Source organism: Bison bison, unplaced genomic scaffold (genome assembly GCF_000754665.1).
Source record: "Bison bison bison isolate TAMUID 2011002044 unplaced genomic scaffold, Bison_UMD1.0 scf7180017864035, whole genome shotgun sequence".
Lineage (NCBI taxonomy): Eukaryota > Metazoa > Chordata > Mammalia > Artiodactyla > Bovidae > Bison > Bison bison.
The window spans coordinates 7,197,209-7,223,010 of NW_011494607.1; the positions used below are offsets into that span (position 1 = coordinate 7,197,209).

Below are 25,802 nucleotides of genomic sequence, written 5' to 3' on the forward strand. Positions count from 1 at the left end.
CGGGAATCATACTAAACCACCCCCACCACCCCGTATGTGGAAAAATTGTCTTCTATGAAACTGGTCCCTGGTGCCCCAAAGTGTAGGAACTGCGGCTCTAAGAGTTTTGAGACTCAGTCTGAATGTGGTGATGTCAACACTGACCAGATGCTGGTTGTGAGAAGTGTACATTAAGTATACACTAGGCATCTACTATAGTAACTGTTATATTTTTGAGATTAATGTGTGCTGATTCTGGTCCTTCTATTCTGCAAACATTTAGAGGGACTAATGACTGCAGGGGCACTGTGCCAGGCATGGGGTGTGTCCTCCGGGGCCTGTGCCCAGTAATGGAGGAGATAAGTGGTAAGGAGGTAAGTGGTAAGTTTACAGATAATTACAATGTGAGATGGGAGGGGTTGCCACGAGAGACACGGAGCTAAAAGTGCAGTGAGACAGCCATGCCTTGGCCACGTGTGTCTCTGCGCAGGTCGGCTTCATCCAAGGCCTGCGATGGCCCTCCCTAGATCACAGCCTGTTCAGCTTCTCCTGTTACAACATGAGCAGACTCTCTAAACTGGATGTGAAAGGAAAAAGAACAGAAAGGACTTTCTCTGCTTCTCTGAGGACAGGGGCAGTCTGCCCTCACGACCTGATGGCATCCCTAACCTAGGGATAAGGACACATCTGACGCCTCCATCTTTGCCATAAAGTCAAAGCCGCTTGGGGCCAGTCGGGTGCACTGGCCGTAGAATCCAGCTCTTGGGATCAGCGACCTTCATCTGATTCAGTTTGTCTGCGAGGCCGCAAAACTCAGCTGGATGGTCCAATCTGATGGAAAGTATACACCATGGCCAGAGCCTGAGGATAATGGGCAAGAATCCCCCACTGTCACATGCTGGGCGCCACGGGGGCACGTTGTGCCTGCAGGGCCCGGAGGCTGAAAGCAACATTTTCTCTATGGGAAGCACAGACTCAGCAAGGATTTGTCTCCAGGCGGCACTATAGCCTCCTCTTCTGGCACCGTGGAGACTGTTCTTCTGTCAGGATTTCTGGCATCAGAAGTGAAGGGGAGCCGAGCCAGGGAGCTTCCCGGTGAAAGGTGGGCCTCCCCCAGCCTCTCTGAGCCACCGAGCACCCAGGCTGGTGCTGCTGAAGGGTGGGCCGCCAAGGACAGAATTCTTTTCAGTGAAACCTTCACGCAAGGATTCATCTCCACAGCGTGCATCATGCTTGCACTTGGTGCCTCTGACAGCCTGCGGGTTTGGGCTGCCTTTGCAGCTTTATTAGGCATCACAGCAGCTGAGCAGACTGCTTTTTTTTTTTAACCCCAGTTCTCCGAGCTAGTCTTGAATTTCTCAGGCTTTGCTTTTGTGAAGCCCTTTTATTAAAACTGTGTGATACAGTCATTGAAAAGATCAGAAGGAAAAAAAAAATAGAACATAAAGAAGGGAATACCCAGGAAACCATTGTAGGGATCAAGAAGTAGACCATTCCTGGCTCCCAGAAACACAGCCCCCTTGCTTGGCCACACTCCTCCCCCTCTTCCCTGTCTTTTTTTTTAACAGTCAGCAGGAACTCATTTTTTTTTTTTTTTTCCAGGCAGCTTGTGGAAATCTTAGTTCTCTGACCAGGGATTGAACCTGGGCCCTCAGCATTGAAAGTGCAGAATCCTAACCACTGGACCACCAGGGAAGTCCCAGTCCTTCCTGGTTTTTCTTGTTTGTTTGTTTGTTTTTAATTTAAAAATTAAAAAAATTAAATGTTGTGTTGGTTGTGGCCATTCAACAATGCAAATCAGCCATAATTTGCTGATTTGCCATATACATATCCATCCATCCATACATACATATACATACATACATATATGTATGTATACAGCCATATACATACATTCCCTCCCTCCTTAGCCTTCCACCCCTCCCCATCTCATCCCTCCAGGTCATCACAGAGAGCCAGAGCCTGCTGTGATGAGAATACAGCAAGTTCTCATCAGTTACTCATCTTACACCTGATAATGTATATATGTTGATGCTACTTTCTTCATTTTTCTCACTCTCTTCCTCCCTCACTGTGTCCACAAGTCCACTCTCTACATCTGCATCTCTTTTCCTTCCTTGCAAATAGATTCATCAATATAATTTTTCTAGACCAGGTTTTAATGTCAATTGTTTCTTTGCTTCTCTTTATGCTTTGGCCACCTAACTATTAATCTGGAAACACTATAATTTATCCTTGCAAGCTTTACAATTTATAGAAATGGGATTATACACCACCTATTATTTCCCTGCTGGTTTCTTTTACCCAATATCATGTGTGTAAGAGGCCTCTGTGTGGTTCCCCAGAGATGGAGTCCAGGCATTTTCCTGGCTACATAGTATTCCATTGTTAGGACACATAACAAAGTAGTCATTCTGTTGTTGCTGGCTGTTGGAGCTGTTTGCAGCAATGCTGCTGAGAGCGTTCTTGTACAGGTCTCCTGGTGCATGAGTTGCTCTTAAAAGCTATGCTCTCATTTTGTGTGGCTGGGGACAGGGGCTTTGGCTGTGCTGCTCTTCAGGGAACTGATTGTGGATTTTGGCTCATGCTCCAGCCTCTCTCCTGCATACCACTGGGTGGGTGGATTGGCCTGGAGGTCACTCATTAGAATTCTCCCCAGAAATCAAGGGAGGAAGAAGCAAGAACTTTCTGGGAAGGAGAATGGGAACCACTTGAAAGGGTACTGAACTGGAGATCAAAGAGCCCTTCTTGCTGCTGGCTTTTGATGTGAGCCGTTACTGCACACCCTGCAGTAATGAATTCACTTATCTTCAGAGCTCGCTGCATTCCCCACCTACTGCCTCCTAATCAGCAAGCCTCCACTCAAGGCCAACAGCATCATCATTAACGAGTCCTGGGACTCGGAGCCAGGGTGCCCTTGGCTGCCACGGGCACTCAGCCCTGCTGGAATTGCTTTGGGGAAGAGCTTTGAAGCCCATTTGCAGAGGTTGTTAAATCAGAGAAAGCTGGAACCGGAAGTCTTCGAGATTCTCCCAGGCGGGCTCTGTGGCTGTTTACAGGCTTGTGGGGGAAATTTGAAGAGAGGTACTGTTTGTTTTCATTCCATGGAGTTGGTAGGTTCGGCATGTTCAAGAAAGCATCTCCCTTCCTCTCCTCTTTCAATGCCCTTTTGTCTTTTTCACACTCATGCCTCCTTTTTTCAGAAATTAATTAGTCTCTTCTTCTACCATTAAAGAACAGATATACATCTCGCTCCAATGAGCCTTTGATAGGGGTGCCAACTGCTGCTGCTGCTGCTGCTAAGTCGCTTCAGTTGTGTCCAACTCTGTGCGACTCCAGAGACTGCAGCCCACCAGGCTCCCCCGTCCCTGGGATTCTCCAGGCAAGAACACTGGAGTGGGTTGCCATTTCCTTCTCCAATGCATGAAAGTGAAAAGTGAAAGTGAAGTTGCTCAGTCATGTCCGACTCTTCGCAACCCCATGGTCTGCAGCCTACCAGGCTCCTCCGTCCATGGGATTTTCCAGGCAAGAGTACTGGAGTGGGGTGCCATCGCCTTCTCCAGGGGTGCCAACTAATACAGCCTTAAAGATCACTTTTGTAGAACAGAAGACTAAAAGGTAGGAAAAGCAAACATGGGGGAAAATGGTTGTTAGGACAGGTACAATTATTTTGAGGTGACAGAGGCAAGAAGAATGGCATCAAATGAGAGAGGCCATGAGGGAACCTTCTGGGGAAGCTGGAATGTTTTACATCTTGATTTTGGTGGTGGTTACTTGGGTGAATGCATATGTAAAAATCTGTGCATCTGCTACAGCAGAAATTAACACACTGTGGTAAAATCAATAAAGTTGTAAATTCAATAAAATTAAAAAAGTCATCCAGCTGTCCACTTAGATTTGTGCACTTTACTGAATGGAAGTTGCACACTGAAAAAAAAAAAAAGAAAAATCTAGGGATTTCCCTGGTGTTCCAGTGGCTAGGACTATGTGCTCCCAATGCAGGGGGCCCAGGTTCAATCCCTGGTCAGGGACCTAGATCCTGCATGCTGAAGCTAAGAGATCCCACAAGCTGCAATGAAGATTGAAGATCCAGAGTGTCACAACTAAGACACGGCATAGCCAAATAAATAAATAAATATTTTAAAAAGAAAGAGAGAAAAAGCTGTCAGGAAGTTTCTTCTTGCCCTGATTACCTGCACTTAGCCCGTTTCCTCCATCATCCTCTCAAGTGTCATACATATCACATAGCTGTGTGAAATAAACCCCTCAATACAAGGCTATACATTTTAAACAGTAATATTATTTTAAGGAAAAGAGCAGAAAGATTGTTTTTTATATTTACCCATGTATTTATCAGTTTTGAAGATCCATTTGGGAGATCCATGTTTCTATCAATTTCCCTTCAGTCTGAAGAGCATTCGTTGCTGCTGCTGCTGCTAAGTCGTGTGCAACCCCATAGACGGCAGCCCACCAGGCTCCCCTGTCCCCGGGATTCTCCAGGCAAGAACACTGGAGTGGGTTGCCATACATGTATTATTATTATGTATATTAATAATATATGTATTATTCCAGGTGTAATATTATTAGTATGTACTATTATTTTCTATTCCTCATAAGTCTCTGAAGCTTTATTTTTTTTAAATGTTTTCTTTCTTCTTCATTTGGATAATTCTCTTGATCTGATTTCACATTGACTGACTCTTTTGTTATTTCCAACCTACTGTTAAGCTCATCCAGTGAGTTTTTTATTTCAGACATATTTTTAATTCCAGTATTTCCATTTAATTCTTTCATAATTTCCAGTTCTCTTTGGTTATTTTCTGTCCACTCATTATATTGCCTTATATATTTGAGCACCATTGTAATGGCTGTCTTAACACACTTGTTAATTTTACATCTAAGTCATCTTGGAGTTGGTTTCACTTGACTGTCATTTCTCTTGTGTATGAGTCGTATTTTCTTATCTCCCCTCATGTCTAGTAATTTTAGATTATATCATGTATACTATGAGTAGTATGTTGCAGAGACCCTGGCCTCTGTTAGGTTACTATAAAGAGTAGTGTTCTTCTGTTTTAGCAGGCAATTAACCTGGCTAATCCAATCTGAAATTCTAAATTCTCCTGTGTTATACAGCAACTAATATTTCTGTTTAGTTCCTTCAGCCGTAGCTGGGCATCTTGGTATTAGCCTAACATATGCTTACTTTAGAGTTGGCCAGAGATTTTCTTAGAATTTATATGTAGAATTTGGGGCTTCCCCTTTGGGGCTCTCTTCTTTCCATTATTTCCCCCTCCATTTTCCAGCTACTGTTGCTCTGAATATTGTCTTCTGATTACTGAGCCAGTGAGGTTTCTATTCAACCTTTAGTTGCTTTCTAGTGACATCATTTGTGGACTGCATTCAGGAAAAAGGACATTAAAAATGGGCAATTATCCAAGTGCCAAGCTTTTCCTCTAAATGTTGACAACCAATTTTTTGTCTGCTTTTGGCTACTCTCAAATGGCTTCAGACATTGGTTTAGTGTGTGTGTGTGTTTTGTCCAGAGTTTATAATTGTTACTTTGAGAGGATTGGTCTAATATGAGCTACTTAGCAATTACTAGAAATGGAATCTTGTCATCTATTCTTGCCTAATGATCTTATGACTTGATTTTGTGTTTGTTTTATTAAAATAAAAATAGTATGGTAAAGCTGCTGATAAAAAATGCTTTCTTTGGCATCAGAAATGTTTCCAGTGTTAAAAAAGGTAGTTAATAGTAATAATAAAAGTGCAATAATTTTTAAATCATAACTTAATAAATATGCTCTTGAACAAAGACCTAAGGATAATATTTTTTTTGGAAAATTGGATAGTTTCCACAAACAAGGAGCTTTAGAATAATGGAAAAATTTTAAGAATCATTTTCTAGTAATTTTTTTCTCATTCCATGGAAAAATGAAAACTTTTCTTATTTGGCTCACTTTAAACTTCATCCTTCAGTATTCTCTTTATATTAATTTACACAATATGTGGGTGCTAAAATAGATTTCAATTTTTGTGGATACTAACGTTAAAAGAGTAGAGTTGGATCTAAAAAACAGAGAAATTTTATTACTTTAGGGCTAACACTTGTCTTTATTTTGGAGGCAGACCAGAAAGAAATTTTTGTGCATTACATAAAGAAAAATCCCATTCTGGCTTTCTGCAAATTATGTAAATCATCCTGTAAAAATTCTAATGCTTCAATCTATCATTTCATTTGATTGGTGAGTACTGAGCTTCTCACGGAACATTGGAGTTAATACTATCGTTGTGTATGCATGCTAAGTCACTTCAGTTGTGTCCCAATCTTTGCAACCCTATGGAATGTAGCCCACCAGCGTCCTCTGTCCGGTGGATTCTCCAGGTGAGAATACTGGAGTGGGTTTCCATGCCCTCCTCCAGGGGATCTTCTGGACCCAGGGATTGAAACTGCGACTGTTAAAAGTCTCCCACATTGGCAGGTGGGTTCTTTACCACTGGTGCCACCTGGGAAGCCCAATACTATTGTTGGAACCCAGATATAGAAAATGCTGAAGTCCTTAATGTCTTTGCTCAGCAATGAATCCTGAAGTGCTAAGTTTCCCAAACTTCTTAATCTTATAAGATATAAAATGAATAGAACCCTGATATTTTAACCATGGCTAAATGTGCCCAGGAGACAAGGTTAGCCTATCCTCCAAGACATTGTCTATTAATATGAGATATTTATTTTGATTGTATTTTATAAAGGCTTGAATATTAACTCCCCAATTTTGAAATGATTACCATTTTAAAAAATGAAATAACATATTACTATACATCTGATACATGATAAATAATTTTATTAAGAAATAAAATACCAGTTCAGTTCAGTTCAGTCACTCAGTCGTGTCTGACTCTTTGTGACCCCATGAACCACAGCACGCCAGGCCTGCCTGTCCATCACCAACTCCCGGAGTCCACCCAAACTCATGTCCATTGAGTTGGTGATGCCATCCAACCATCTCATCCTCTGTCGTCCCCTTCTCCTCCTGCCTTCAATCTTTCCCAACATCAGGGTCTTTTCAAATGAGTCAGCTCTTCGCATCAGGTGGCCAAAATATTGGAGTTTCAGCTTCAACATCAGTCCTTCCAATGAACACCCAGGACTGATCTCCTTTAGGATGGACTGGTTGGATCTCCTTGCAGTCCAAGGGACTCTCAAGAGTCTTCTCCAACACCACAGTTCAAAAGCATCAATTCTTCAGCGCTCAGCTTTCTTTATAATCCAACTCTCACATCCATATATGACTACTGGAAAAACCATAGCCTTGACTAGACGGACCTTTGTTGGCAAAGTAATGTCTCTGCTTTTTAATAGCTATCTAGGTTGTCATAACTTTCCTTCCAAGAAGTAAGCGTCTTTTAATTTCATGGCTGCAATCACCATCTGCAGTGATTTTGGAGCCAAAAAAATAAAGTCTGACACTGTTTCCACTGGTTCCCCATCTATTTCCCATGAAGTGATGGGACCAGATGCCATGATCTTCGTTTTCTGAAATGTTGAGCTTTAAGCCAACTTTTTCACTCTCCTCCTTCACTTTCCTCAAGAGGCTCTTTAGTTCCTCTTCACTTTCTGCCATAGGGTGGTGTCATCTGCATATCTGAGGTTATTGATATTTCTCCCAGAAATCTTGATTCCAGCTTGTGCTTCTTCCAGCCCAACGTTTCTCATGATGTACTCTGCATATAAGTTAAATAACCAGGATGACAATATACAGCCTTGATGTACTCAGTATATGTAAATAATATTTTTCAGGACTCAAGTACATGTTATTTAATTTTCTTTACCCAATACCAGTATCTTCTTTTTTTGTCTACTCTGTGCAGTTTGCAGGATCTTGGTTCCCTGACCGGAGATTGAACCCAGGCCCCAGCATTGAAAGTGCTGGATTCTAACCACTAGACTGGCAGGGAACTCCCACCATTATTTTCTTATACAGTAAAACAGCAAAGTACTTTCTTGAAATATGTGCTAGGTGGCCTGAGACAACAAATATTTTTTACAAGAGGCAATACATTTACATAAGTAAGGGATGAAGTGATTAGACATGATCTTTTTCTGTTTAAATATTCATTTATTTACTTTGTCATTTATTTGGCTGTGCCAGGTCTTAGTCTCAGCCTAGAGGATTTTTAGTTGCAGCATGTGGGATTTAGTTCCCTGACCGGGGATTGAACCTGAGCCCCCTGCATTGTGAGTGGGGAGTTTTAGCCATTGAACCACCAGGAAAGTCCCCTAGACATGATCTTATGTGGCCACTAAAAAGTTTTATACAGGTCCTAGTGTCATCAAATCCTGCCCAACCACTGACCCAGGAGAAGCTGGAAGAAGCATACTCTAAATTCTGAAAAGTATCTAACAAAAATGTGAATCTTTTAGCTTTAGAAAAACCAAAAAAAAAAAAAAAATCATGTAAACAAACATTTTGTTATTTGGTCCAAATAACAAGTTACTAGTGTGTGCTTTGTTACCCGGCTGATTATATTTTTACAAAACTGTTGTTCTGGTTTATGTCATCCTGTATGGACGTTTTGTTGCATTCTCTCTTTAAAATTAAACCAAAGGCACTGGATTTTAGTTGTTTAGTTTTGGAGATTTTAGTGTAAGGAGGAATCTAAATGTTTCCATATGAAGCTCATGGGAAAGTGGTTTAGTATAGAAGATAACTGGAGAGAAGGATATTCTCCAAATCAAGTCCCTGCGTTTGCCAAGTAATTGAGTTATTTCCTGACTCTATATTATGGCATATTGGGTCCCAGACCCTAGATCAGCAGTTTGGCAGGATAGTGTGGGAGTAAGACCTGGATGAAACTCTAGTAGCTACACAGGATAATGTCTTATTCTCTTCTTTTCTTTCTTGTGCAAATGTATTATCATAAAATACATTCGTTGCCTTTGGCCACTCACCATGTGGTCCAAGGAAATATTTCCTTGTTTCATTTTATAAAAATATACTGGCATTGGATAAAGAAAATTAAATAACTTATGAATTTTGTATCTTCAACCAAAGTTGTGAAATGTGAGTGAAGAGAGTTTATTAAGCCAGAGGGCAGTAATCTGACTTCTGTTCTCTTAACTACTTACTATGTATGGTTTGTGATGGGACCCCATAAGAAAAATTTCACCCCCTTCTTCCTCATTTCCTGTCGATTTGGGACAGAGGCAGTTTATGTATTTATTTAAAATTAATTTTTATTGGAGTATAGTTGGTTTACAATGTTGTGTTAGTTGTCTGCTGTACAGCAAAGTGAATCAGTTATACATATATTCACTCTTTTTTAGATTCTCTTCTCATATAGATCATTATAGGATTTTGAGTAGAATTCCCTGTGCTATACAGTAAGTTCTTATTAGTTATCTCTTCTATGTATACTAGTGTGTATATGTCAATCTGAATCTCTCAATTTATCCTCCCCCTCCCCTTTCCCCCTGGAAACCATAAATTTATTTTATACATCTCTGACTCTATTTCTGTTTTGTAAAAAGGTTCACCTGTAGAAGATGAAGTTTAAATAGAATAGAGCTAGATTTGTGAGTTACCAATGAGAAAGCACCCTGCCCAGATGCTGCCTTTTTCTTTCAACCAGAAGAGAAACTTCTGCAAGCCTCCAAGAAATAATCCTTTGAGTCAAGATATAAAGAAAAAGGTTTGGAGTAGAACCAATATTATTCTAGTATTATTCTACAGGACTTGACTTTAGTTTTATTGTAACCAATTCAAATGTATTTTAATTTTGTTTGCGATCCCATGGACTGTAGGCCACCAGGCTCCTCTGTCCATGGAATTTTCCAGGCAAGAGTACTGGAGTGGGTTGCCATTTCCTATTCCAGAGGATCTTCCTGACCAAGGGATCAGACCCACATCTCTTGCATCTCTTGCATTGGTAGGCAGTGTCTCTAGCACTGCACCATCTGGGAAGCCCAATGTTTATATGGTAACTATCAATAGATGTAACCCACATAAGCAAAAGCTCATTGGGGTCATCAATAACTTTTGAGATTGTGAAGGGGCCTTGAGATCACAAGGTTTGAGAATCACTGCTCTTATGTACTATAAAATTTGGATGGAAAAGGATGTTGGGTTTATTTGTTAAACACATTATTCTTCCTTTTCTTTGTATTCCTTTCTAGCAGGGTAACTTGTAAGTTACCGAACCTTGAAATTTATCAGTGCTAAGAGGAATCGTATTTTCATGAAATTGTACTTTCCCGGTATCGGAGACAATTTTCTGATGATCTTACCAGCTCACCATGTTACTTCTACTAACAGGACCCTGGCATAATGTTTGTGTTATGGATACCAAGCCCTGTTACCATTGAATAGAACAGAGTAAACTTAAGCTCAGTCAGTTAGAGTCTCACTCCCAGAAATTTGGTGCTGAGATTTAGAGACAGCCAGTAACCTTTTCTTTATGGCCTAAACTGAGTTAGTGAAAACTCAAGCAGAGGCAAATCACCCAGATAAAGAGGACCTGAGAGAGAGAGAGAGAGAAGGGACAGGAGTACTTAGAGAAATAAGGAGAAATCAAGAGGCCCCCAGTGGTTTTCTGGGTCTTTGCTATAGACCCTTCTGAAGCTTGGCTGCCTTCATGCCCCTGGGTTTTATGAATTACCCTTGTAACCTTAAATTAAAATTTCCCTTTCAATAAAGCTAGCTCAAGTTGATTTCTGTTGTTGTTAACCAAGCAGATCTGAAAGTAGACTCAATTTCTATAAAACTGAAATTCTTGTGACGGTATTACTCTTGTTTAAGGGTGCAATAGAAAATATCTCAGAAAGAACTAAAAATAATTTAAGAGAAAGAATAGGGACATTGATAAGGAAATGTATCTTGTTGTCCCTATTTAAAATTTTAGCAATGTTTATAGGCGTCACCTTTCTTCAGAAGGACAGGTAGAATATGGTGGATGGGTAATCTGCCAGTGAAATGAAGGAGCATCTGTCTTTTCTGGCCCATCTTGTTACCTAGTCCTTTCTCTGCTTTATTGGAGTGTGGGTTTGTGAGCGCACATCACATACACACCTTCTGGCCTTACTGGTACTGAGTCCAGTCTTGTGCTGCTCACCCCACGATAGGCCAATCAATTGAGAGATAAGGTGTTGGGGCAAGAAGATAGTAACTTTATTCAGAAAGACTGAGAAGCTGATGGATTAATGTCCCAAGGAATCATCTTCCCCAAGTTAGAGTTTAGGCTTCTTTTATACTAAAAGGGAAGAAGTTAAAGTCTTGGTTCCAGCTAGGCTCTGGAGGAGATGTGTTAATTTCTTCCTTCCTGCAGCCATTCACTGCTGGGTCTGATCAGGATGTCTTCTGTGAACTAAACAAAGGTATTTTTGCTGAACACTCATTACCTGGGCTTCCTTGGTGGCTCAGATGGTAAAGAGTCTGCCTGCAATGTAGGAGACTTGGGTTCAAATCCTGGGTCAGGAAGATCCCCTGAAGAAGAGAATGGCAACCCTCTCCAGTATTCTTGCCTGGAGAATTCCATGGACAGACGAGCCTGTCAGGCTACAGTCCATGGGATTGCAAAGAGTTGGACATGACTGAATGACTAACACTTCATGCCTTTGGCACTCACCTGGGAGGCAGGGCTCCCATAGATGTCAACGACCCATTGACATTGACATTGAAGTCGCTCAGTCGTGTCTGACTCTTTGCGACCCCATGGACTGTAGCCTACCAGGCTCCTATGTCCGTGGAATTTTCCAGGCAAGAGTACTGGAGTGGGTTGCTATTTCCTTCTCCAGGAGATCTTCCTGACCCAGGGATCGAACCTGGGTCTCCCGCATTGTAGGCAGACGGTTTACCATCTGAGCCATCAGGGCATTATATATAATTTAAACTTATAGGCAACATCCCTTTAATGATTAACTTGTAATGGTATACAAAGATTCTTTCTTTTTACATAACCACTTGATTTTGATGTTGCCATATTAGTTTTTACTAAACCCTCTGTGGCTATTTCTGTCATGTTTACCACTCTAACCTCATGAACTTAGAACAGTGCCTGGCATAGTATGGGCACTCAGTCAATGTTTGTTGAGCAAATAAATAAATGATCATCTTAAATAGCTGTGGAGGAGATTCACTAGACCAAATATGATGTGAGTTAAAATCTCATTAAGACTTTATTTTGATTTTTAAAGTTCAAATTTGAAATGCAGTTTTCACTGAGAAAAACAAAAGTCTTTTCTCTCACCAGCTCTTTGCTAGCAAGGCTCTCTCTCTGGCACACCATTCAGAGTCTTGCTCTTTTCCTTGTCTCTGATCAATCCTAACAGAGTTGTCTTCTTTCTATGTCCTGAATTCTGTGTAGCTTCCTAGTGATAAGATGCCATCCTGGTTTGCACGATGAGGAGGAGCAAAAGTTTAAGATGGAATGAGTGACTGAAACCAGATCAAGGAGAGATTTGAGTTCCAGGCTAAGGAGTTTCAGTTTTATCTTGTGAATACTAGAATGCTCTAGAAGAGGACTGTAAGTTCTTCCACACCATGAGTTCTTCTTACCTGAAGAAATGCATCTTATAGGAAGGTTCATGAAGCCTCAGTGAACAGAATGGATTAGAAACAAAGCCCATGGCCAGAAGATCAATAAGGACTATTATTATGGCCTGGGTATAGAATGATGAAGATACTGTTTAGTTTCTTCTGACTATAACTGTGATAAAAGGTGCTTGAAGTCTTCATGTATCTTTAGAGCACAGAAGAAGAGGCATACTAGGTTTCTTTGTTTCAAGACCTCTATGCTTTGAGCACAGTGTAGGCAGGACATGTAAGTAGGATTTAGGAGTTGATATGATTATATAGTTCTAGCGCTTGTAATGGTTTCATGCCTCCATGCCATTGTTCCTGGTATTCCATCTTTCTGGAATGCCATTATCCTCATTCTCCTCCAACTGAAATTTCCTTCATCCTTTAGGTCCACTTCCTCTTTGTCATCTTCCCTGATCTGCAGGTTAGAATTAAGGTCTTTCTCCCACCTTCTATAGAAGGATCTCTTTCTTTAGAAGACACTTACCACATTATGCCTTGTATCATGTTCATCTCCCACTTGAATGTGGACTCCAAGGGGAAGGGACCACGATGGACCCAATCTTGTGTGCCCCACTGTGCCTGGTCCATGGCTTTGCACTTAAGTGAGGGTGAATTTCATTCCTATAGAATGACCTTGAGGCATTTTAAAAATGAAGGCAGAATTTTGCCTATATTCTTGGTAACTGAGAAACCACTAGATGAGCCATTCTATTTATTCACAGTGGTCACAACATTGCCAAAATATGAACGACTTCATTTAAAGTTGTGAAAATCATATACTCTGTGTTCACACCTACCAATTTCCAACCTACTGGGCAGTCTTGAATGACTTGCATGGCTCTGCTGTTTCCTGAATGTTAACTAAACACCAAGATTACAGGGTAAACCTGTTAAGTGACTGATTCAGAGCTGAATCCCACTATTTAAGCTCCCTGCTTTTTTGGGAGATTAAATGACATGTAATTTAGCTGTGTGGGTCTAGTATTGCTTACAGTAAATGGTGTATATGTTGGAAAGTTTCATTAGTCAGATCTAACAACTTGACTACTCTTCAAAATCTAAGTGATTAGGGCTCATTCAGTGAAATGAATTGGTACACAGGAGTAGGTTCATGACTCAGATAGCATGAGTGCCTTTTACAAGGTTTTAGCAGAGGAAAAGGAGCCAACAGAGTTAATGACTTTGGACTTGGGTCTTTCATATAAGCTTTGTGCCAAAAAGCACTTTGTTCCTCCAACACAATCACTCAGCTCCTGCCCCTCCTAGGTGGAGAGGAAGTGAATGCAGAGTCTAATATGAGGTTGGGTATGCAGTAGAGACCCAGGGCTGTGCTTGTTTGCCTCTTGGATACAGAGCTCCTATCTCAACTATACAAGATTGAGGAAAATTACATTGCGCAACATTATTCAATTGTATTCAAACTCATTTGTTGGGGATTGACAAACACAAAAGAGAAAAGACTTAAATAGCAAGGCTGAGATTGAAGAATACCCTGGCAAGTAGAGGCAGAGACCAACTTCTCCCTGCAGGTCAAAATGTGCTCCTACCCCAAGGGAAGAGAAGCGAGGGGAAGGGATAGGAAGGGAAGGGAAAAGAAGGGAAGGGAAGAGAAAATAAGTCCGGCTTCCTTTAGCTCCTGCTTTCTATGGGAGACTTGGGCTTTTTCCTTGGTTCTCAAATATGAGATGTTTTATGGAGCAAGCACCCCATGAGCACAGAGAAGCCTGTTGGATTGTCTTTTATAAGCAGATAATGTAGGGTGGTCCTCAACTGCTTTACTGTCATAAATACTACGCCATACACAGGTTGTGGGCAGTTGGGTCTTCTGTGGAAGTGGCTAGAGGAGGTCAAAGGGACAGGTGTCCACTTACTTCTACAATTTGGCAACATCAGTGGTGTCCACTGCTGAGAAGACCCTCAATATTCATTTGTTTTTTCTTTAGCCTGACTACCATTTTTGTCCCTGCTCAGCAGCACAAATGGAACAGCTGCTGCTGCTGCTGCTTTTGAAGAACTATAACTATAGGATTCTTATATAAAATATACTCAGCAAATTACTTATTCCAGAAGGGCATAAAATATTCATGGAAGATGCTAATGAAAAATATGTTCATTAGCTTATTCTAAGTATCATCAATTCACCTATTCATGCATGTGTTTTTGCCTTTTCATACTGGTGAGAATGAAACAGAAGTAGAAGATATTAAGAAGAGATGGCAAGAATACACAGAAGAACTATGCAAAAAAGATCTTCACGACCCAGATAATCACAATGGTGTGATCACTCATGTAGAGCCAGACATCCTGGAATGTGAAGTCAAGTGGGCCTTAAGAAGTATTACTACGAACAAAGCTAGTGGAGGTGATGGAATTCCGGTTGAGCTATTTCAAATCCTAAAAGATGATGCTGTGAAAGTGCTGCACTCAATATGTCAGCAAATTTGAAAACTCAGCAGTGGCCACAGGACTGGAAAAGGTCAGTTTTCATTCCAATCCCAAAGAAAGGCAATGCCAAAGAATGCTCAAACTACCACATAATTGCACTCATCTCACATGCTAGTAAAGTAATGCTCAAAATTCTCCAAGCCAGGCTTCAGCAATACATGAACCGTGAACTTCCAGATGTTCAAGCTGGTTTTAGAAAAGGCAGAGGAACCAGAGATCAAATTGCCAACATCTGCTGGATCATCGAAAAAGCAAGAGTTCCAGAAAAACATCTATTTCTGCTTTATTGACTATGTCAAAGCCTTTGACTGTGTGGATCACAATAAACTGTGGAAAATTCTGAAAGAGATGGGAATACCAGACCACCTGACCTGCCCCTTGAGAAACCTGTATGCAGGTCAGGAATCAACAGTTAGAACTGGACATGGAACAACAGACTGGTTCCAAATAGGAAAAGGAGTACGTCAAGGCTGTATATTGTCACCCTGTTTATTTAACTTATATGCAGAGTACATCATGAGAAATGCTGGGCTAGATGAAGCACAAGCTGGAATCAAGACTGTTGGGAGAAATATCAATAACCTCAGATATGCAGATGACACCACCCTATGGCAGAAAGTGAAGAGGAACTAAAGAGCCTCTTGATGAAGGTGAAAGAGGAGAGTGAAAAAGTTGGCTTAAAGCTCAACATTCAGAAAACGAAGATCATGGCATCCGGTCCCATCACTTCATGGGAAATAGATGGGGAAACAGTGGAAACACTGGCTGACTATATTTTCTTGGGGTCCAAAATTACTGCAGATGGTGACTGTAGCTATGAAATTAAAAGATGCTTGCTCCTTTGAAGAAAAGCGATGACTAATTTAGACAGCATGTTAAAAAGCAGAGACATGACTTGCTGACAAAGGTCTATCTAGTCAAAGCTATGGTTTTTCCAGTAGTCATGTATGTATGTGAGAGCTGGACTATAATGAAAGCTGAGTGCCGAAGAATTGATGCTTTTGAACTCTGGTCCTAGAGAAGACTCTTGAGAGTCCCTTGGACAGCAAGGAGATCAAACCAGTCAATTCTAAAAGAAATCAGTCCTGATTATTCATTGGAAGGACTGATGCTGAAGCTGAAACTCCAATACTTTGGGCACCTGATGCGAAGAACTGACTCATTAGAAAGGACCCTGATGCTGGGAAAGATTGAAGGCAGGAGAAGGGGATGACAGAACATGAGATGGTTGGATGGCATCACCGACTTGATGGACATGAGTTTGAGCAAGCTCTGGGAGATGGTAAAGGACAGGGAAGCCTGCGTGCTGCAGTCCATGGGGTTGCAAAATGTCGGACACAATTGAATAACTGGACTGAACTGAGCTGATTCAATCAATGTTTATTGAGGGTATGCTATATACCACACATTGTTCTAGGCGTTGGGAATATAGCAGAGGACACATAAAGAACTTAGCCCAGAGGAAACTTAAAGTGCACACTTCATCAATCAAAGGCAGATAAATGACCTCTAATTTGACTCCCTGTTTTAGAAATGAGGACTCTGAGACTGCCTATCCTTTGGGGATTGTAGTTATGGGTGAAAAATATTAACATGGGCAGTCAGCGGAGTGAGGTGGGGAATCCCAGCTGATAACAAAGTGAAATAGCTGAAGAAAATTTCCTTTAGACTGAGCCAAGTTTAGCATAAAAAGTATGCATCTCCTGTTATCTATGATGCTATAAATCCTTTACCAAAGCACATGGTACAAATTGTACATTACTGTTAATACAAATGCTCAAAGAGCATTTAAATAACATCTTGTAAGTGGCTACTAGAAATCTAGCACAGTGTTTTTACCTGTATTATCTTATTTAATCCTTCAACCATTGAATGGACTAGGGCTTACAATTCTCCTTATACAAATGGTGCAACTGAGTGTTGACTGAAAAAGATGTACAACCCTTGAGTTGCTAGTTAAGTTTTATTTGGGGCAAAATGAGAACTGCAGCCCAGGAGGCAGCACCTCAGATAGCTCTGAGAGATTGCTCCAAAGTGCAGTGGGGTAAGATCAAAATATAAGGTTTTGGTGAAGGGGGAGTTCAACACCATTAAAGCACTCATTTTACAAAAGGTTTCTTGCTAGTCTTGAGGATCTGATGTCACCATGAAGGGATTTAGTGCTTCTCTAGATATGAGGAGATGGAAAGATTAAGATCATAAAATCTTTTCCTAGAAACATGCAACTACCTAAAGACGTGTCCCACCAGATTCCCTGGAGCACAGAGTGCCTCACTGCATCCTGAACTCCCTCAGGGGTTGTTGGAGGTTAACAGCTATAGCAGCAAGGGGCTCAATCTCTGTAGAGACAGAAAGCAAAAGCCTTTGTTCAGTTGTTGGCAATGCTCTTCGCAAGTACCAGTTTGTAGTTGACATGAATTTAAGAGACTTTAATCTGCTGAATAAGTGATGGAGCCGTGCTTTGGAAGCAGGTTTTCTGATGCTACTCCCAGTGCTGGTCATACTATGCTGTACTGTGCTCCTACCACTGGTAATTGGTTAATTTGTTTACTTGACAGATTTTGAGGACTTATTACAGGCCTGGCACTATGCTAGGCACTCTGACAGTACAGAATAAAAAAGAAAACAGAACCTGCCTTCAAATAATATGAAAATTATAATACAGTGTGATAATGCTATGGTGAAAGGTATACCTGGGGTGTAGGGGGCTCAGAAGAAGCTCATTGCCTGCTGCTAAGGTGGCTGAAGAACATTTCTGAAGGAAGTGACCCCTGAAGCAGGGAGTTACTTGCTGAGTGGGTAGTAACCAGGTAAAGAAAGAGTGAGGACTTCCCTGGTGGTCCAGTGGTTAAGAATCTGCCTGCCAATGGAGGGGACATGGGTTCGATGCCTGGTCTGAGAGGATCCCACATGCTGAGGAGCAACTAAGTCCATGTACCACAACTACTGAGCCCACGATCTAGAGTCCAAGCTCTGCAACAATGAGCAGCCTGCACACCGCCACTGGAGAGTAGCCCCTGCTCACCGAAACTGGAGAAAGCCCACCTGCAGCAATGAAGAGCCAGTGCAGCCAAAAATAATAAATAAAATAAATTAGAAAAATTTTAAATGTTAAAAAAGGAGAAAGGGTGAGTGCAGGATATCACAGGCAAAAGGAGCAGGTCTCAAGCAGGCACAGTGTAATTAGGAAACCACAAATAGACTGATGAGTGGGAAGCTCAGGGCTTGAAGAAGACTAATGCAGAGTCTCTTATTACTAGTGAGTTGACTGCTGAAGACTTTGCTTTCAAATCAGTTTAATAGCTCCCAAGATTTTGTTCTCTAAAAAGACTATTTCATGGCAACACACAGCCCTCAACTCACAGTTCTGGGTTGGTCGTTTTCGACTCCTCTGAAGAATGTGCCAATGGTCTGAATAAGACTCCCCAGGAGGATTTGAAAACCTGACATTAGAATCTTCAACAATCCATTGTTCCTAGAACCTTGACTCCCTTCCTGGGGTTTCTCTGATCTCCCTGTGGAAGATTTTGCTTTGGAATTGCCGGAAAGAAGCCTGAACCCTCTGTGAAGTGGCAGCAAGCTGGTTTCTAACAGGAAGTTTATGATCAAACGACTTGTTGACATATACATCTTGAAAGCAGCATTTGTTTGTTTGATGTTTTCTATTATTCACCAAGGCCTATTCCTTTAGGATTTGCAGTGTCCAAATGTATTCTAAAATATGCAAAACTGAACATATCAAACCTTCTAAATCAGCAGGGGATGCTGAATCCTTGTATCCGCCCAGGTGGATGAACCAGACTGTAAAAGCTGGCTTTGCCTGCATCTGAAAAATGCATTCCATTTTCATCATAGCCATGGAAGTATGTGTGCATGCTCAGTGCGTCCAACTTTTTGTCAGACTTCCCTATGGACTGTAGCCCGCCAGGCTCTTCTGTCCATGGAATTCTCCAGGCAAGATTACTGAAGGAGGTTGCCATTTCCTACTACAGGGGATCTTCCCAACCCAGGGATCAAACCCGAGTCTCTTGCATCTCCTGCATTGGTAGGTGAATTTTTTTACCACTAGTGCCACCTGGAAAGCCACAGAAGCATCAACCTAATCTTGGTTTGTTGATTTCAATTTTAGGAACCCTCAGTTGCCCTAGTTATATTTATCACTAATTTGTAAGGCAAAATCTTTTTATGTATTATCCCTAGCTCATCTAGATATGGGGGAAAATGAATAAAAACCTCTCCCAGAAAAGGGTTAAAATCTGATCCAGCAATCCCACTCTTGGGCATATCTGGGCAAAACTATAGTTTGAAAACATATATGCATCCCTTTGTTGATAGCTGCACTATTTAAAATAGCCAAGATAGGGTAACGACCTAAATGCCCGTCGACAGACGAATGGATAAAGAAGATATATATATACCACATCTTTAAAAAATATAGATTGTATATATATACACAATTAGTACTATTCAGCCATAAAAATGAGTAAAATAATGCCATTTGCAGCAACATGGATGGACCTAGATAGTATCATACTAAAATCAAGTAAGTCAGGAAAAGAAAGATGAATACTGTATAGTATCACCTATATATGAAATCTGAAATATAACACAAATGAACTTATCTTTGATCCCTGGGTTGGGAAGATCCCCTGGAGAAGGGAAAGGCAACACACTCCAGTATTCTGGCCTAGAGAATTCCGTGGACTGTATAGTCCATGGGGTCGCAAAGAGTCAGACACGACTGAGTGACTTTCACTTCACTTCACTTCGCAAAACAGAAACAGACAGACAGACCTAGAGAATAGACTGGTTGCCAAGGGAGAGAGAAGCTGGGGGAGGAATGGATTAGGAATTTGCAATTAGCATATATGGATAGAATGGATAAACAACAAAGTCCCATGGTATAGCACAGGAAATTATTAATATATTTGTGTGTACTTGGTTGCGCAGTCATGTCCAACTCTTTGTGACCTCATGGACTGTAGCCTGCCAGGTTCCTCTGTCCATGGGATTCTCCAGGCAAGAATACTAGAGCAGGTTGCCATTTCCTTTTTCAGAGGATCTTGCCAACTCAGGGATCTAACCCTTGTCTTCTGCATTGCAGGTGGATTCCCCACTGCCTGAGCTGCCAGGGAAGCCCATTAATGTATTTACTATCGTGTAGTAAACCATAATGGAAAAGAATGTGAAAAAGAATATATATACATATGTAAAGCTGAATCACTTTGCTGTACACTAGAAACTAACACAACATTGTAAATCAACTATACTTCAATAACATAAGTTTGTAAAGACAAAGGAAAGGGTTAAAACCTATAGTTGAGTTGATCCACACCCTTTCTTTCAGACTCTCATGGTCACATTGAGATCCAGAATACCTGTTGAGCAGAAGTGCTACCAGAGCTTCTCAGGAAGGTCAGAGGAAGACTAAAAATGATTCCAGGACCCCCTTCTTTTTATGATCCATAGAGGGACTTGGCCTGACAAGCCCTCATGGAATATTGCTTGTCCAAAAGGGATCAGGTGATAAATCATCTAAACTCATCCTGTCCTGTAGGAGGGAAGGGTTGGCTAATCCTGTTATCGCCTTCTCATGTTTTTGGTGTTTTTATTGGGTGACCATAGGAACCACACATATAGGCAAATATACTCTGAATTTTGGTCATCTTTCTGCCATATAGGCTCAAAATTCTAGCATGGTCCTTTAAATTTTCATAGCCTGGGTTATCTCAATGAAAGATGAGGATAATATAATTGGGTCACTTCCCAGGGTTATTGAAAAAGTTTGCAATTAAAATCATTCTTTAGGTGGGAGACATTCTTGGGTTGGAATCACTCTGCTGTTTGTCCTTCACTCTTTTATTACTGAGGCTCTGTCTCCTTTAAATTTTTTTGGTCCTTGAAGCATTGTCTGTATCAACTGGAATTAAGTTAGGCTGCATATAACAGTAAAACCCCAAATAACAGAGGATTCACAAGTGAGGATTTTATTTCTTTCCCATGTAAGTGAAATCTGAAAGTAGGCAGCTAGATTCTGCAAGCATCAGAAACACAGACATCTTGTATCTTTCTGTCCCATACTTCTAGTCCAACATTTTCATTCTCAAGATCATGTCATAGTCTAAGATGGTTGTTGGGAGGCAATGTGTCTTATCTGTGATGCAGGCCAGAAACAAGAGAAGAGACAGAAGGACAAACAGCTGTGCTGAGACAGTTCCCTTGAAGCAGGCTACCCAGAAGTCTCAAATAATTCCTCCACTTTGTCTTACTAGCCAGACATGTGACCATAGCCCACTGCCAGAAATCCTGGGAAATGTGACTTTTAGGCTGGTTGTCTTGCCATCCTGAATAAAATCAGGGCTCTGTTACTAAGAGGGAAGAGAGAACTAGAACTCTTTGCCTTAGTTTAATCCTTTAATATCCAAATGTCCATAGCATCATTTTTAAATATTAAACACATTCATTCTAAACAGATCCTCAAGGAATCAGAAGCTAGGATTGGATACATGTTTGGGTTGGATTTTGAAGGCAATAAGAATCAGTTATTATTAAAGATGAAACACTGGCAGCTCTTATTACCTGTGGGGTGGGGGAAGAATTACATAAGTGGTCACCCATGCAAGTCTTTGAATGTGAGTGGCAGTTGCAAGAAATCACTGTGGGGGCTACATGAAGAATCTAAGACCTGTGGGTTTGTCTTATTGCTCCAAAGTACCCTGAAAAACATAAAGAAAACAATAGTTTCAAGTTTTAAATTCTCAGCTCAGTGAGTGATCAGAAGACTAAGAAATTTTGAAGGTTGTCTTGAAGAATTTTTACAACATCTAATAGCAGAGGACTTCTGTAGCTGAAAATCATATTCAGAATCTAATCCTGTGAGTTGCTGAATTACAACATAGTTTGAATTTATAGTCTTGCCAGGTCTCTCAAGTAAAAATTAAGACACAGACAGGGAAGAGTGGGGCCGACAGAATTGAAACAAGGACTTTGGGGTACATTGGATGGTTGAGAACCAAACTCACAAACTCTATTTTTGGCACTCATTACTCTATTACTCAGTGTTTTTCATTTGTAGACAACAGTATCCGCACTGGATAATAAGGCATGACTCAGAAGGTTGCACTACTTAGGCTCACAATCTATTTGCCATGACCTAGTTATATGACCTCACCTACCTGTAAGGGAGGCTGGGAAATGTAGTCTTTAGATGGATAGCCATGTACCCAAATAAAACTATTACTGTATAAGTTAGACTGAATATTGGGGAGACAATCAGTGGTATTTCCATTAACTGAGTCAAAGAATGCAGAAAGGGGAGCAAGTTTGGTAAGGAAGTTGTGGCAGGCAGAAATGAATCTGGGTTGGGAAGTATCTAAGAGGCTGTGGGACATCTAGTGAGAGATGTCCATTAAGATAGATAGGGGAAGGCAATCTTACCTAGGGAGAGTTTAGAGAGAGGGAAAGAGGGTCAAAATGTAAGGGTGACGTGGAAGAAGGGGAGAGTCTGATAGAAATTAGAAAAGAGCAGACAGAGATATAATAGATTTAGGAGAAGGTAACTCTCTGAGGAGTCATAGAAGAGTTTAAGGAAGGAGGCAGTTATCAAGAGAGTCAAATGCTTCTGAGAAGACGAGTAGAAAAGGGGTGGAGCAAAAGCCTTTTGATTTGTCCATTGCTGACTCAGTGGAGAGATGGGGGCTGATGACAAATTGCAGTGGGTTGAGCTGTGGGTAGGGGATGAAGAAGTGGAAGTGTGAAGAGTAGACAGGCAGCAGGAAAAGGGCAGCAGGTGGGGTGAGAGAAAGTTTATTCGGGGGATAGGAACCCTTGATATGTCTGCAGGCTGAGGTCATGGATTTGGTCATGTCTGGAGGTTGAGGGCATGGATCCAAGGGAGAAGAGATTGAAATGAAAATAAGAGAGAATACGAATGGTGGGGTATTTGCATGGTAGATGGGGCTATGGACAGACTTGGTGAGATGGATCTGCACATGTAAAGGGGTAGGGCTGCCTCTGTCCCTGGGACGAAAAGGAAGATGATAACAACTGGTAAAGAATATGAAGATACACTGAGAATTTGCAAAGAAATATGATGAGTCTTTTCAGACTTATACTGATATTTGAATTATGAAGCTTGACGTTGGTGCATCCTCGGTGTCTATTACGCATGCAGATGCACATAGACACGAAGGTTTAAGAAGCTCAATTCTCCAGCACAAACTCCAGCTCTTGACCTGAGGATGATCTCCTTTCTTGAAACTCTGCGAGCAGGAGATATGTCAAAGAGAGGCTCAGGAGATCTCAGAACAAATTCCAGAATGTGAGAAAGGGCAGAAGCAGCAGCAATGAGTACTTTTTTTCAGAAGGCACCTTGGTTTATCAGACTGTACCAGCTGGCCCCTGTAGCGCCTTGAGTGCCAGGGGCTCAGTGACCCTAAGGCTCCTCCTGGAAAAAAAGGAAAAATTGGGATCCTCCCAAGAAGAAATCTCAGCAATGGACTAACTTCGTTAAATGGAGCTTAAAAAAAAAGACTCTGGTGTGGATGGTAAAATCATTATTGAAGGCCATCAGAGAGCTTCCATGACTCATTGTTTAATGATTTCCAGCAGTATTACAGAGGATTTAAAAGGAAGCTTGGAGCTATTGAGAGCAAATAGTATGCCAAGAATATGAGAGTGGTTTGGGTTTTGGACTATGTGCAAAGTGTATTGTTAATTTAGAGAAAAAAATACAAACTGAATTCTTCAGGCTCTGGAAATCTGCTATTTTCCTAATGTTATTTGTCCTGTGTTGGCAAGATATTTGACATTACCAAAAAAAGCTAAACAGAGAGGGAGATAGCTGTATAAAATCTTATTGACCAGATCATCTCAGAAGAGACTGTGGGAGCGCGAAGAAGTAAAAACTCATAGAGATTGAGTGAGGCATTGAATAAAAAGGGGGAAAGGAAAGCAGAGAAAAGGGAAGGAGAAGCAAAGGAATAGTGGTCCTTTCCCCTAAACACAGATATGTTAGATATTTTGCAGAAAGGGTCATTATTATGTCCCTCTGTAAACCCATGACCCTTTGAAATGTAACTTTGCAGTTCTTCCCGTGCAGAAATGGTATCTGTTTCCCTGCCCCTGGAATTTAGTTGAACTTGTGACTTGTTCGGCCAACAGAATTTGAGGGAAGTGGATTCTGTTCATTTTGAGCTTAGGCTTCAAGAGGCCATGCACCCTTCTGCTCTAACTCTGGAACCCTGCCAAGCTCCCTAAGAACAAGCCAAGGCTAACCTGCTGGCTGATGGTGGCCTAGTTGTCCCCATGGCCTCAGCTAATGGCCAGTCAATCTCAGAATCAGTCACCTAGCTAGGAAGCAACACAAGTGAGCTCAGACAAGAACAGAAAGACAACACAGCGGAGCCCAGCCCAAATGGCTGACTAATTTCCAGAACTGTGAACTACATGAGTGATTACTGTGTTAGGTTGCTAAGATTTGCAGTGGCCTGTAACACAGTGAAAGCTACCTGAGACACCCGTGTGGTCTTGGGAAGGTAGCAGAATAGGGGAGAAGCAAAGAAGATGAGAGATGGAGGCTGGGAAATCATGCCATCATGATATAAACATGAAGCGAGATTAGAATTGACAAAGAAGAACCAAGAAGCCATAACTGTTTGTCTTCTAAGCTTTTCTATCCTCTAGTATCAATACTAGTATCTTCTAGTATCAAAACCCTGCCTTCTCCCATACACATAATCAGCTATATGCTGCTCAATCAATCTGACTGTGGGGTTTGTCTCAGAACTACAACAAAACAAAACAAAGAACAAACTAAAAAATAAAATTCTGCTATCTCTGCTGTCTTAAGCAGTCTTTTCTTTCGATGGCTTTCTGAAGTTTGTGATCAAGTTATAGCTCTGTAAGAAGCTGGTGGCTCAGTGATCCAGCCAGTGGTAGGAGCTTTTCATTATTCGTCAATATTTATCTGGGAAATTTCAGGTTTTTTTCCCTCACCCTCCTCACCCCAGGCTTCCCAAGACTCAGTTAATGCCATGCAAATCCTTGCAAGGCAACTCATGGCTCTTCTAAAAAAACAAGTTTTCTTTTATCCCATTTTTTCTGCTCAGTGTGTTTTATAAAAATTTATTGAGGTACTTCTGGAAGCTTAAATTCTGTTTCTCCCCCTTTGTTGAGTAGAAGCTCTAACTGGAGACAGCTCTGTTGTGAGAGGCTTCCCAGGTGGCGCAAGTGTAAAGAACCCGCCTGCAAATGCAGTAGACATAAGAGACACAGGTTCAGTCCCTGGGTGGGGAAGCTCTCTTGCAGGAGGGCATGACAACCCGCTCAGAATTCTTGCCTGGAGAATCCCATGGACAGAGGAACCTGGAAAGTTACGCTCCATAGGGTTACAAAGAGTCAACCACAACTCAAGTGACTAAGCACGCACACACTGTTGTGAGATGTCTTCCTATCATCTCATCAGCCCAGGGTTCTGAAAGCTCCTCCCAAGAGAAGGGCTCTATTCTGCTCCTGGAATCCTGCTGAGTGGTGATTGTATGACATCCAAGCTCTGTGGCACCTCACATCCCAGGGCCTCTAGGCCCCAGAAAAGCCCCAGGTATTCATGGAGCTTCACTGGCATTTTCAAAGTGCTCTGCCACCATTGATTCATTAAGCTGTAATAGGGCTTTGGGAGTTAGATAAATCTTTGCCCCACTTTTTTTCACAGAAGATGTTTGCTAAGAAAGATGAAGGAGACTCTGCCTCTCAGATGGAGCTTGGGTGGATGGAGGCAGCAAAGCATGATGGGGAAAATGT

At 41.4% G+C, this 25,802-nt stretch overlaps 1 non-coding gene across 1 annotated transcript; it reads right to left on the reverse strand.

The window, feature by feature from the left end:
- Positions 1-1,601: 1,601 nt before the first annotated feature.
- On the reverse strand, positions 1,602-1,674 carry TRNAE-UUC. The gene has a single exon. It is a non-coding gene; the product is annotated as a tRNA-Glu (tRNA).
- Between the last annotated feature and the right edge of the window lie 24,128 nt (positions 1,675-25,802).